The sequence below is a fragment of the Rhagoletis pomonella genome, unplaced genomic scaffold (assembly GCF_013731165.1).
Source record: "Rhagoletis pomonella isolate Grant_MI unplaced genomic scaffold, Rhpom_1.0 Rhpom_scaffold_00004, whole genome shotgun sequence".
Classification (NCBI taxonomy): Eukaryota; Metazoa; Arthropoda; class Insecta; order Diptera; family Tephritidae; genus Rhagoletis; species Rhagoletis pomonella.
In genome coordinates, this window is record NW_023458558.1 from 17,364,780 (window position 1) to 17,379,432 (window position 14,653).

Sequence of the window (14,653 nt, forward strand, 5' to 3'; positions counted from 1 at the left end):
TCACCGTTGGGGTATTTTATTTTACTTACTTGTATATGCATACTACATTTACATATTATGCCTGTGTATGTATGTATATGTATGTTGGAACACTTCGCGCCTTTTCGACCAGCCATTATTGTGGTTTTTGCCCACTTGATGAAACCAATTAATCAATTCAAATTTGGCAATTTTCTTTATTGTTGCTTTAATGGTTTTCCTGATGGCCTCTTGTGAGTTATACCTTTGTACGTATGTACACTAGGGTACCTCAGAACATAAGGAAGACTCTTTTCTTTGCCATAATTCACATTTTTTGCCTAACTTATCATCGTTGAACTTGTTGTCGCATTTCTTTAGAATGTATAAGCCTTCATTGTTCAGAAGCTTGAGTACTCTTACCCTCATTTACACCTGGTCTAGTGTCTTGGAGAATCTCCGGAATTTCGACTGAGCCTGGTAGTACAACACCTGAAATACCTTCAAATAAGCCTATCGGTTAATTTCGGGTATTTTCTTGGTCGCATTCTAGTCGATTTTTTGGCTTTTCCTTTCTTTTGCAATTTCTCGCAGTTCTACTTTGAAACCCTGATCGGTAAGGCGGTCAGATGATGAACCGTGGGCCAGAATTGAGGTGAAAAAGTGCTTGGAACTGATTGCAAGTCATTAAGCTGGATCCGTGTCTATAGACAGTAAGGTCGTCAGGCGCTGTTCGCTGTGCGGTGAGCTTATTACTGTAGGGACAGAATGCCCGGTGTTTGTGCTGCTGTATCCTCTCGGGCTTGCTCGACTTTTGTGAGAGGAACCAGCACTTAGACTCTCTATCTCATGACGTACCTTGGTAATAATACTGGTGGGTGCGGTGGCACCTGCTGTGAGCTTTCTTCTCAGACGTTTTCCTGCCTTAGAAGCCCTCGGAAACACCAACAACGAAAATGAGAATAGTTTCTAGTTGTCAATGTTTTTGTGGCTTATTGTTATTGAGCTTTGTACCACGATTGTTTATTAGGAAAAATGAAAAAAGCATCAAAGTCTAAGCAACAAGAGTTTACGGGGTGTGCATAGCTCAGTGATTAACGCTTCTGAGTTTGCACATCGATGACGCGGGTTCGATCTCTACTGAAGTCTCTAGATTTTCTACCGCTTAGCAATATTAAAAATGAGAATACTTTCTCTATTTATTCAAAATTATTCCTCTTTTAGTCTTTTGTTTATGTTTATTTGTGTTTAACACCAAGTTTGATGTTGTCATTAGATAATAAAAATATTTAAATTAATTCCCCACTTTTACTGCTTCATGAATTTGGATTCAGCTTATCTTTAGAATTTTAAAGTTTTGAGAGTATGTATGTATGTATGTTATGTAGTCAGTTGGGGTAGAAATAAATCAAATAAATACTCTTTCTAATTCACTGCTATGGCCAACGCTTTTATTTACTTACTCACCCTAATTGCATAAATTTATTTTCAATAAATTCATTAAGAAATAGCCTTTTCTTACTACTTACTATACCACAATACACAATTCCCAATTCGTAATATTCTTGCATTTACGACTTCATTGCCTTTACGCCAATTTACTATTCGCAAATACCATTTCCCTTGACCTACACTTTTACAATGTTTCCCAGTGTCACCGAAATATGTAATCGTTTATTTTGCTTCAACCATTTACCCATTTAGTTGGCATGAAAACCTTGAAGACTGCTCGTACCAGCCACACCTTCTGCCCGCATTGCTTTTTGTTTTATTCTTAGGAAAAACATTCATCATACGCAGTCGGCAAGCCCGTAACACAACAAAGTCCAAACAATTTTCGTGCTCGCTTGATGACAAATCTGTCTAATGGGCTGTAAATGCGTCGTTCACCACTAATTTCCCAAATCTTTCATTCTCTCCTTGAAATTGAACCTTGATTGTGTGACACATTTGGCTGTAGTCGCAATGTCGTTTGCAGTTTACACTTCGCACACTTCTTTATAAATAGACTGAATGTATGGCAGAGTAAATTAAGTGTATACTATTCTGTTGTCTTCATTAAGGAAAGTGTAAGTGATAGTTGTGTTGTAGATGTCCCATGTGCTATATTGTACATCTACATATGTATGTATGGGTAGTAGATATTTAGGTACATACATATGTATGCAAGTGCATCATTGAATGTTACGCATATGCAACGGGGCTCACATAAGTGAATTTTAAAACTATTCCCTATTGCAGAATACTTACAGTGAAAATTACAAAGATCGGGTGACTATAACCTATAGCTCACATACAACTTTTTTCGTATAACTCCTCCATTTATGTAGCTAGGAACATGAAATTTTGCACCGTTGCCACTCATTATGAACAGAATACTTACAGTGACGAATGGCGAAGATTGGATCAGTATAACCTCTAGCCTCCATACTACTGATTGTTCAGACTTTTTGTTATAACTTCTCCACTCATCATCAACAAAATACTTACAGTCAAAATTACAAAGCATAGCCAAAGACAGCGCTGCTCTTACTTGTTTTAATTAGATTTTCTAGAAAGTTTTCGAGTATGCACATTTACAGCTTATTTTAGTATAATAAATTGCCAGTCTAAAGTCGAAAAAAATTGCCATTCATTTTTTAGAATTTGTTTGTGGAGAGTGTTGCGCATTTTCTTCCATATAAAAGTCAGTTTCTTTCATGCGTTATACGGAAGAAAATTCGCAACAATTGAAAAAATAAACGCTATATTTCTCTTATAGAGTTGCATGCATGTAGGTCATTAGACCTACTCCGCCGCGTCAAAGTATTTACAGGTTGAAATGCATAATGAAATTGTCGGTAATTCCGGAAAGTTCTTGTCCCAGCGGAACATTTTAAATTTAATGCAAAATATGGGACATTTGGCAACGCTAGGTACCACCCATTTATGACCATATGAGTGTATATCCTTAAGGACTATATCTATTTACGTCAAACTTGGTTAAATCATTTAAAAAATGTTAACGAAGCATATTATCGAAACATATACATACATATGCATGTACATATATTAGGGTGGCCCAAAAAAAAGTAAAGTCGGAATTTTAGCGCTCTCACCCCCTTGGAAAAAATTATACACCGTTTTTTTTTATTTATTTTGATATCAAAAAATATTTAGAGGTTGCTGAAAACGCTCAAAATTTTCCTTGTATTTTATATGAGAAAAAAAAACAATTTTTTCTTACATATGGTACAGAATTCTGGAAAATCAATATTTTTCGATTATAAAACTCGGTGTCTTTTCAGGAGACTTTTAGTATTAATACCAAATTATTTATTTTAAAATTTTTTGTACCAACGAATTTTCATGAGCATTTTTGGGGGTTTTTAGGCACCCTATAAAAAACTAGTATTGAAATATGGTTAAATAAAAGTTTGGCAATTATTATTCAAAGTCTCCCGAAGAGTAGAAAATTTTTCCGATCGAAAATATTGCTGTTCAATAATTCTATACCTTTCCAAAAAAAAAATAGTTTTTTCCATATAAAATACATTGCAACATTTTTGCGCTTTGAGCGATTCCTTAATATTTTTGGATTTCAAAAAAAAGGGTAACATTTTTTCGGTATAGAACAATGCTTGGGAGTGAGATCATTAAAATTCCGACTTAAATTTTTCGCATGCATTTTTGGGCCACCCTAATGTACATAGTATGTATGTATGCCCGTTAAATTGTGCAAATTTATTTGTGTTAATTTTCAAAATTTTAATCAACTTTACTGTTTCCGTTACCACTTATGTACAGTGATCCACTTCAAAGTTCAACTTAACCGAAACAAAAATCAACAACGCAGAAGCGATTGGAGAAAAGCAACAACAATGCAATATATACAAACAAACAAAAAAATGCTACGATGTACTGGCATCCCTACCAGAATTTGTATGTATGAATGTATATGGAAAAATATATTGCCTGCAAGTGCATTTTGTTTCTGCTAGCTCCATTGCCTGCATTCCAGCCATTGCTGCCTTTAAATCAACGTGCTTCATCATCTTCATCATCCTCATCTTCAATATCGCAGGAGTTGAGCAACAGCTGATGCAGTTAATGCTATGTGCATATGTAAGTACATATACATACATACATACATATATGCAGAGCGTGCTGAGTGGGAGACACATTTACATATGAAATCTGCAATTACTTGCATTTATTTGTGTTTATCAAGTTGCTTTGCAATTTGCATCATCATTCAGCGTTGGTACGCAACAAAACAACAAAACAAAAAAAGTATAAAATGCATAATGTATATGAAGTAACTAAGGATGCATTTGTTTGTTTGTAGATACATGTGTATGTATGCACGCATATACAAATTTCCGTATATATGTATGTATATTTATACGCACGATACATTGCTCAATGCATGCTTGCACATCTGACAGCGTCTATGCAAACTTTTCGAGTTTTCTCTGGGTATTTGATATTTACGAAGCATAAAAATTGGTTAAATAAATTATCGTCCCTCCATCCGGTTTGTCTTGAATGAATAGAAAAAATAGTAACAAAATATTTTTGAAAATTATCAAATTGCTTAAGTTCGTTTGTTTGTGCTCGTTCGTTTGTTGTGCATTTTGTTTTGATTTTATCTGGTTCTACGTACTTTTGCCAGAATATATCCTTTGCATTGCACTCCGAAAGCGTTGGTATGTGCGCACTAAAATGTGATTGTGCACAAATTTGCATTAATAAATTTATGTATGAATGTGCTTATGCGTGTGCATAACTATATTTATTTATTTTTTATGCTCGCTCATACGAGCATGCACGCATACATGCGTGTGCACGATTATGCGACTTCTTGCACATGTGTAGCTTAACTGCTGTACTTCAAGTGAAATTTTACATTGAATAATTGCTTGAAATAAACGAAAGCACAATAAATAAACTTTAGAAGCATAATCAAAATAAATTGCATAACATGTAAATGTATGCTAAAAAATAAAATAAAAGTAAATTGTTGCTCTAATTTTTTAAGAAAACACTCAAGGGCCTGGAACGTAGCTTAGGTTGTAGGTATGGTCGAGTACAACACGAAAATAGGTCCCGTATACTTTCTGAACCCTCCATTTTTTATAGCAAAAAAAAAAAGTTATTTTCGTCCTTGATGCACTTATCTATTAATAACTTGACTATTTTCCATCCGATACCATGTTTCATTGGTATAAATATCGTTATTCATAAAATTTTTGAACCATGGGCGTGGCATCGCCCATTTATATCATAAATGCGCATCTCAAAAACTCCTCGACCGATCTTAACCACATTTGATAAACACATTGTGCTTAGCCTCCTTAAGAAGCGTCTTCAATATTTTTGAAATCGGACAAAACGTACTCCTCCTAAAATATAGCTAGCTTTGAGTGTTTGAAATTACATATAATATATATAATATAAGTCTCAAAATAAAAGTCTTTGGAGATTTAAAAATATTTATCTCGCTAAAAAAGACTTCTGTTATATAAGTCTTAAAATAATAGTTATCGGCGACTTAAAAATATTTTCTAACACATAATTAATATCAAAAGACTTTTATAATTCTTACGAAACTTTTAATGACTTTTTTAAAACTCCACCAAAAAAATAATTATTATTCTGGGTCTCTGGGAATATCATTTTGCACTGCATTTTTTAAACCTATCGCCTATCTGCGCACTCGTTAACTTGAGTAAAAATTGATTGATCAATACTTGCATAACTTGCCATTACCATTTATTTGAGTGTCATTGAGCAAGAGACTATAAAAAAATGTTAAATCAATTATATGAACTTAAGCTACTTGTTGATTTTCTTTACTCAACTCAAGCTGCGTTGGTGTTTCTTAACGCAAACATAACTTAAAGCGGAATTTAAATAAATGTTACAGCATGACTTCCGCTACAAAAGCCAACACCAACGGTGCGAGTGACAGGACCGCAGTAGCAGTAACAGTTTTAAGTATAAGTTACATAATCTACAATCTGTTAATAACTTCTGCATAATTATTATTTTCAGTACACAACGCTTATTTACTTCGATAGAGTCATAACGCAAAAAAGCAAAACTGCAGAAAAACGACTTTAAAGTTTTGAATTTACATACATACATATGTATGTATATTCTCATAGTAAAACTCAATACATACACAGTTTGTGTCAGTGACATACTGGTAATCGGTACAGCAAGGAAATTTCTACACAACATAGAAGAAGAGGTGAGGCAGTAATCTATGCATGCTTAACTCAATATTTGTATTTTTTGGCTTATGACACTATTGCAGTAAGTGAGCGATGTGTAACTACATTTACATAAATAAATATGTGTATTTATGTATGTATTTATTTTGTCGCTATTAAGTGCGAGTGTAATTGGCGTCTTGTATGTATGTACATAAATACAGTAAGTCACATATCGCGAACAAAACCAACCGATGCTTTTCACCTCGAGCCTGTGCGCTGTTAAGTATACTTAAGCGCATTACTAATAAATATGTACATACATACATACATACATATGTACATGTATGCATATGCGTGCGGGTGTCAGCTCGGCTTCACGTTTGAAATTGCGTTGCGTGACTATTTACAACCAGGTTACTGGTAGGTATATGTTGTATGTCGGTGTATAAATACGGGAAGGACAAAAGAATGAAGCGTATAAAAGGAAAAGCTGCAGGCACCTTATTCAAAGAAAGCAAGAGTTTAAAAATACATATAAGAGAAAGCGCTATTTATATTTATACATATGTATATGTATGTACATATGAATCGATACGTGGTTGGTTCTACAGCAGAATCAAAATACTGATACATTTTGCTTACAAAATTTGAAATCGTCAAATTTATTTATAAGAGATTTATAAAAGGTTGAATGTAACTCAAATTGTACAAAAAAAACGAAACCAAAATGTATGAAAATTTGGTGAATTAAAGCGTGTTTTTCAAAGGTCCAACGGATTGTTACGCATTACTGTATACATATTTAAGAAAGAAAATTTTACAAAAGAAAATTTCTTAGCCAATTCTTGCACGTCATTTTATATGGAGTTTTTACTTTTCTTCAGAGCTGCATACTGCATACCAAACATAAAAGAAATTACAGAAGGTTTTGTTTTGTTTTTTAAAAGATTTTAATTTTTGAATTTTGAAAAAAAAAAATATTTTTATTGCAAGCTCTACACAAATAAAGTTATGTCGAATAAATATTCAATTTTGTGATTTTCAGCAATACAAATTTAATTCAATAATACAAATTTAATTCAATAAGGTTTTTACAAACCGAATACCATTTTGAATGACACATATATGATTTGGCGTTTTAGATATTTACATATATCGGTTGTGAAAAAATTGTTATTAAGATTTAAATAATATTGTTTAATATAGTTGTATTTATTGTGAGCTAAATAGTTGTAAATGCTCAAATAGTTATAGGGAATTTTCTATTGTATGTATATATATAAGCATGCAACATTAGAACATACCTTACAAGGAAAAAAAATGTTCTTCGTACAACCCCATGTCTGAAGTAATTTTGCAAGGCAATTTGGATTTTTTTGACGAACCTAACGGTTGCCCTTTGTAAATTTTTCGTCATATCTTCGATATTTCCAGTCGGATCTTGAAGTATATCGATACTCTTTTCCCGAGAAGATAACTTTTTTTGTTAGAAATTTCATTAACTTCAAGTTTCTACCAACCAAACGCACCACCCTAACCAGCACCTAAAACCCCGTAAAACAATTGGCAGGGGATTTATGAATATTTGATCTATATAAAATATTTGTTTTGAAACTGATATTATTCTAACTTCTTTCAGATTAACATCAACATCAGGAAAAGGAGCGAAAAACTCGACTTAATGAAATTCATATTCAGCTTGCACTTGAAATTTTACCATGGAAACACAAACACATTTTCAATTAAGTTTTAATCCCACTTTCTTATGTCCTTAATAAAATTTTTATTGTTCAAAATCACAAAATCACTATTTTTTTTTAATTTCATACTTAAAAAAAAAAACCGAAAACTTTAAAATTTTAGGATCTTTTAAGATCACTTACATCTGGTGTCATTGATTTCTTATTTTCTGTCAATTTCTATATAAAATTCAAAAAATTAAAATCATTTTTCACTTAACTTGCTTTAGTGAAAATGGCCTCTATTGTATAAAAAAATTTAGCTTTCTTAATTTATATACGATTTTACTTTAACGATTTTTCAATTTTCAAAATTATGAACTTTTTTTATTTTTCGATAAAAAAAAATCTTTTTGTATTGTCTCAAATATAACTATTAAAACGAATAATAACGAAAACTAAACTGACAATGTCCGGGGAATTGTGGGATTTAAAACTTTATTTAGCTTTCGAACAAAAAAACTTGTTAATTTTTTTTCCTTTGGCAGAATTTTGCAAAATTTTAAAGGAAAACTTGACCAAAATTCATTCACATCGAAAATGTTCGATTCCAACCGTTGGTAGATTTTGCATGGATTGACCCATATGTATGGAAATACATACATACATATGTACATAAAGAGTTCGCCTACATACATGTTTTCTCATTGTGTGCTTGTAAAAGGAACACGCTTTTCCGCTCATTGTAATATGCAAATGAGTAGAAACATGCGGCGCTGTTGAGCATTGAAGACGGCGCGACAGGAAGTACAGTGCGAATACGCTAAAAATTTACTTCATAAAATATAGTAACAAAGGACACGTGATCCAAAAATAAATATTATCGTTTTGCACACGAGATTGCAAGGAATGTGCCTGAGTGCGGCAGCCAAAAAAACAAAAAAAAAGAATAAAACGACGGCAAACAAAATTAACTGGTGCACTTGCAAATGGAAAAGTGCGAGGGATTTAGAAATCGCATACAATAGGCGTTATAAGCATAGCAATAGTCGGAAATTAAAGCATTTCCTGTGCAGCGTCGAAGATATGCAAAGCGTCACGAATCACCACTCAAGAGGGGCAATCACAGCAATCATAAAATTTTTAAGCCCCTGGGGTCATTAATTTGGACACGCCAAGCATGCAAATTAGGAAAAGCGACTCTCTATACTTGACCGCGAGGCAGGCAGTGACCACTACTGCCATTCATTCATTCACGCCAGCTAACTGAATAACTGCTAAGTTAATTTAAATGTTTTTTTATTACCGTTATTAGCAAGGAGTTGTGAAGCGTTTTAGATAACAAAATCATTTCCATATAACATTTTGTACTATAAATGGAGACAAAAGTCCTAATAAAAGGACGCAGGAAATTTTACGAAGCGCGTGAATACCAGTAACAACAAAAAAGGAATAGAAAAAGTAGAACAAAAACAAAAACAAGCACACCTCCACAGAGATACTAGCTGACACTGCTGCTTTCAAACGTACCCTGGGGCGTATGAGTGCTCTGAGCCCCAGCGACACGAAATCGCTGTGTGCGCTTATGGCTTGCCGTGGGAAATGCGAGACCTACGGAAGATGTGGCACACCAGCGTATAGTAAGTACATCGTGGTCGCACTTGGTGTGAAAGAAATTTACAAAGCTGTAGAAAAAAAACACACCATAGAAAATACTATAAATACACTGAAGCGCAGAATGCTTTTCCCCTTCTTTCGCTTCATTGCACCGCTGCGCTCTGCAATCGGCGCCTGGCTCATGCATATTCATCAAATATTTCATTAAAAAATGTCTTAACTTTAAATACACCGTCAACGTGGCGGTGTGCTGATGGAACAACTTTTTTAATATACTCTCAGCAATTACAAGCGATTTGGTTGAACTTAACGTGCGCGTACATTAGGGGGGTTGTGACTTTTTGTTTAGAATTAGAAGTAAGTGGGGGCATGCGAGAGGCTTTGGCCTAAGCTTCTGGGAAAACTGCAAAATGGTTTTGAAGTATAAAAACTTCCCGTTGTCGCACAGTGAATCGCGTAGTACAATCTAGGTGGACAAAATTTAATTTAAGTGTTTGATAAATTTTGGTCACATCACATTAGCAACACCCCACTAATTATATTTCATGAAAAAGATTGTAGCAAACATTCAAGTGTGGTAAGTCATAAGCGGTTGAAGTGAAAAATTAAATAGCGTTAAATTAAAAAAATTTTTTTTTTTTGGAGTTTAAGTGAATACATTTAGTGCTGTTATGATGGATTTTACTCTAAAAGGTCAGTTTTCTTTTATTGATAGAAAATTTGATTGAAACAAGAGGAAGTATGCGATATAATCAGGGACCGTAACAATTAAAACTTTTATTAAGACAATCGCTCTTAAACAATTATTTTTTTGACCTTTATTTGATTACTCCTTAAAAACGGTTATCTCTGAATTTTATTTTATAAATCCAAAATAACAATTATTTTTAATTTTTATCTAAATAATCTGCAGACATATAATATAAAAATCAAAAATAATTTTAATTTGGATTTATAATACAAAAATCAGGATAAATTGTAATTTTTTTTAATTTGCACAAAAACTGCAAATTAACTCTTATTTTCAAATTTGAGTCTCGGTGAAAAAAGAAATCGATTGGTATGTATCACTTAGTTGTAGAACATTTCCTTCATAGTGAATTTTTCCCTGATAGTTTTTATCAATGTTCAGTCCCTGGATATAATATGTTTTGAAATAAGTACTCAAAACTTATAATATTATTTTTGGTTTTTAATTTTTAATAAAGACTGCAAACTACAAGCAATCTTAGAAAAAACTGCTGAAAGTCTTATTGAAATGCAAAGTGAAGTTCTCATTATTTATCGAATTATCGATTTTTATAAAAAAAAAAGCGCCGCAGGCGAAAATTTTTAATAAAAAATCGCGTGGTTTTTTATAAAAAATTTTCATTATTTTTCGAAGTATTCCTTTTTGTAAAAAATGCGCCGCAGGCTAAGATTTTTAATAAAAAATCGCGCGAAAATCGTAACGAAGTACTGATTTTTATAAAAAATCGTCGCAGGCGAAAATTGTTATTAAAAAATCGGGCGGTGGTTATGGCAGCGGCAAGCCCAAGTAGCAAAAAAGGCTGTCGATCCTTATTTTATGATCCGAAAATCGTAGCAAAACTACACCAATCGTAATAAAATTATATCTCTGCAAAGTTGTTACTAGATCATAATCACTTGTCATAAGTTTGGCTAAAAAAATTTATTTTTTTTTAATGCTGCGTAGCAGAGGTAATACAGTACCTAATGACCGGACATTGTGAGTTTTTGTGTGAAACAAATAAACAAGCACGTACATAAATATACATGCACAATCTAACACGCACGTATGTACATTTAGCTACAGGCTTACATAAATTTGCTTAAACAATATAATAGACAACGGCTGTGGCATTTGGTGAAGTTCCTATAACAATTATGTTCATGTCATTCGAGCCATCAGAAAGCAGACAGCAGCTTTTCCAAATAAACAATTACAAATATGTGCGTGCATAAAAGAAGACTGTGTTTACACCCACTAGAACTTGAATGGAGTTCAGCCAATGTGAGAAATAAAGAAGCACTCCCCCTTTCTATGATTTGGGAGCTACAAACGGGATTTTATTTTTTTTGGTTTTTACTTTACTCTTACTCGTTAAGGTACGGTGACCGGATGTCAGTGGACAAAAATCGGGACATTTCCAAAGCATCGAATCCGAAAATATAATTTTGTTTTTAGAATAAAAAGACTTAACATATTTTAGTATTTTTATTTACAACAAGAGAAAGAGAAAACATTTTGATAAATTATTCCTAAAATATAATTTCCTAGCAAAAACCAAAATTATTTGTCAATGTTATATGAGTAGTCAACTTGCAAACAGCGTTATGTGATTTTGTAATAGTATCTAAGCCATAAATTTAAAAAAAAAAACGACTACGACAACAAGTAACATCTTAATTTATTTATTTTTTTTTATCACCTGAAAAATATTATTAACAGTCTATACGACCTTAAGCAGTTTTCTAAGTACATCAGAAGATGGAGACTTTTGAAAGTTTATAAATAAGTATGAGACCGACTTTTGCAAGAGTAGTTAACATTTTAGCTACTTTTTCAAAATATAGAAAGATATTGCACTGTGTTCTTAGTGGACATGAGACTACTTTAAATATTGGTACGTTACCCACCAAAAGCTTAAATCCGGAAAAATTTTGCAAGTGGACTACTCATATGTTTTTATTTCATTTTATTTATTATATTTTATATACTTACCGTTTTGTTGAAAAAAAAATATAATTTATTATGTTATTGATTTATTTTTTTAAATGCTGCCGAACCACTTTAAGCAACATTTATGTTACACAAGTAGGCACAACGAAAAGGTGCTGAAAATTAATTGGTTCTGTAATTGTGGCAGATTTACATATAAATAAACATGTCAATGTTGTCAACGTATATGTAATTAGTATCGGTCATAAAAGGCTCAATAAGGAAAACACAGAAAATCGGGATTTAATAGGTAACAATATGAAAAATCAGAACACTTATACGTTCCGACTTTAAACAAATATTCAGCGGGACAATTTTCTTAAATTCGGTACTGTTCCGCCAAAATTGGTGCGAATGGTCACCTCACGTTAAGGGGAAGAAAGGATGTCTCCCAAAGCGGGTAATAAAATAAAGCTCCCTGAGGCATAATTTCAAAGCAATAAACGAGTTTTTTGGCATTAAATAAAAAAAGACAATTCAGAAAATATTTCTTATTAAAAAAATTAAAGAGGGCAAGAGTAGATTTTTCTATTGACACTGATTGCTGTAAAATTTATTTTCCTTGCTAACAATTAGCGAGTTTGACATTGCCGATGGCAAATCCAGTGAAACTGAACAATTCAGCGAAAAATAGCATTTCAGCACAGCATAAACAAGCATTATTTCGAACACATCCCTTGAACATTACCTTAGAATAGTTATTTCTGGTCCAAGCTATGTATGTATTTCCTTTCGACAACCTACAATTGTGGAACCAGTTGATTCTTGCAGGAAGACGACTCTAATAAATACGTAATCGTTTTTATCTGTTTGCATAATTTTTTTATTGTACATACTTGCTGTCTCGATTTATTATTTTTGTTTTTGTTTCAGTCAGTCGTGTGCACAGAAATAATTTTTTATGATTCGCATGATTTGCGCATAATTTAATAGCAGGCGGAGATGCGTGTTTTTCACAAGTTTTGTGAGTTGTTTCTACCATTTTGATTGGCGGCATACGTTCAGCGAAATAAATTGAAGTGCGTGTTTTTGTTTTATAGTAAATGTTTTGACTGTTTATGAAATGACAGATGAGTTGGATGGTATATACATACACACGTATATTAGACGGCATCACTCCCGATACAAAAAAAGAATCGGTACTGCTTTTTCCACCGGAATTGTAAAATCCATTATATTTTAAGACATACACTGAACTATTTCGGAAAAATATTAAGATTTACGTTAGCTGCATCGATTTGAAAATACGTCCTTAAATTGAGTTTTTTCTGAATAAAAACAGTTTTCAAATGTATTTTTTTGCAAAAAATCACCTTAGATGACAAAAAAGTTTAAGCTGAAAAAATTTGCATTAAAATATTTAAAAAAAAAAAAAACAAATTTTCAACAGAATCACAATAATGAGATATTTGATGCTGTTTTTGAATTTTTTTTTTTTTTCAAAGACTGGTTGAATAACTCAGCCTACACTTTACCGATTCAGACATATGATGTACCACTGTAAAGGAATTTTCTCACCCTCTCTATTTCTTTGCAAATAAGCTCATTCAAAGTATTAAAGAGAAAGGCAAGATAAACGAGCCTCATTGAATGGTGTTGGTATTTGATAAAGAACACTACCTTTCCACTGATACCTCACAAGTCTATATCCGTATAGTTCTGGCCCAGTTATTCAAGTTTTCTTTAAACAAATCTTTGAAAAAAGTTAAAAAGCAGCATCAAAAATCTGATTAATATGATTCCGTTGAAAAAATTTTTGAATATTTTTATGCAGATTTTTAAAGCTTAAAATAGTTTGTCTTATGAGTGTATTTTTTCAAAAAAAATCCTTTAAGAAACTATTTTTATTCATAAAAACTCCATTTTTAGAAAAATTCTCCGAAATATTTTGGTGCAAGTCTAAAAATTTAATAAATTTTATTTTAATTCTACGCTAATAAAATTAAAAGAACGAAAATGGCAAATGAGGAAGAATTGCCTACTTTTTATTATAACGATCGCAAAGGGTTGTGGTGCTTTTATGGTGGTAAAACTAAAAGAAAAGCTAATATTTTGATATCCTTGAAATACGCTTGCAAGCTTTGCGCATAATTTAAAACTTAAAGCAATTTTAAATGCTCTCGTTAAAAAAATTAAAATAAAATAAACATCACAACACAAATTATTTTTCTAAATTTACCCGCGCATTTGTTTTAAATTGGTTTTTACTTTTCAATGTCAAGTTTGTGGCCGAATATCAGTTCATAGTACATGCATGCATACATACATACCTATGCACATATATGTACATATGTATTTATACACGAGTGTAATCTTTATTCCACATCACTATAAAATGTAAATCTTTTATTAAGCCACAGCTTTTTTCACCTTGACAAACGATATTTTACCATTACAAATTGAGTTGTTAATCCGGCGTGTTGACTAGTTGACACTTTTACCAACAGTGTTATCTAGAAAAAACGAAAATAAATTCA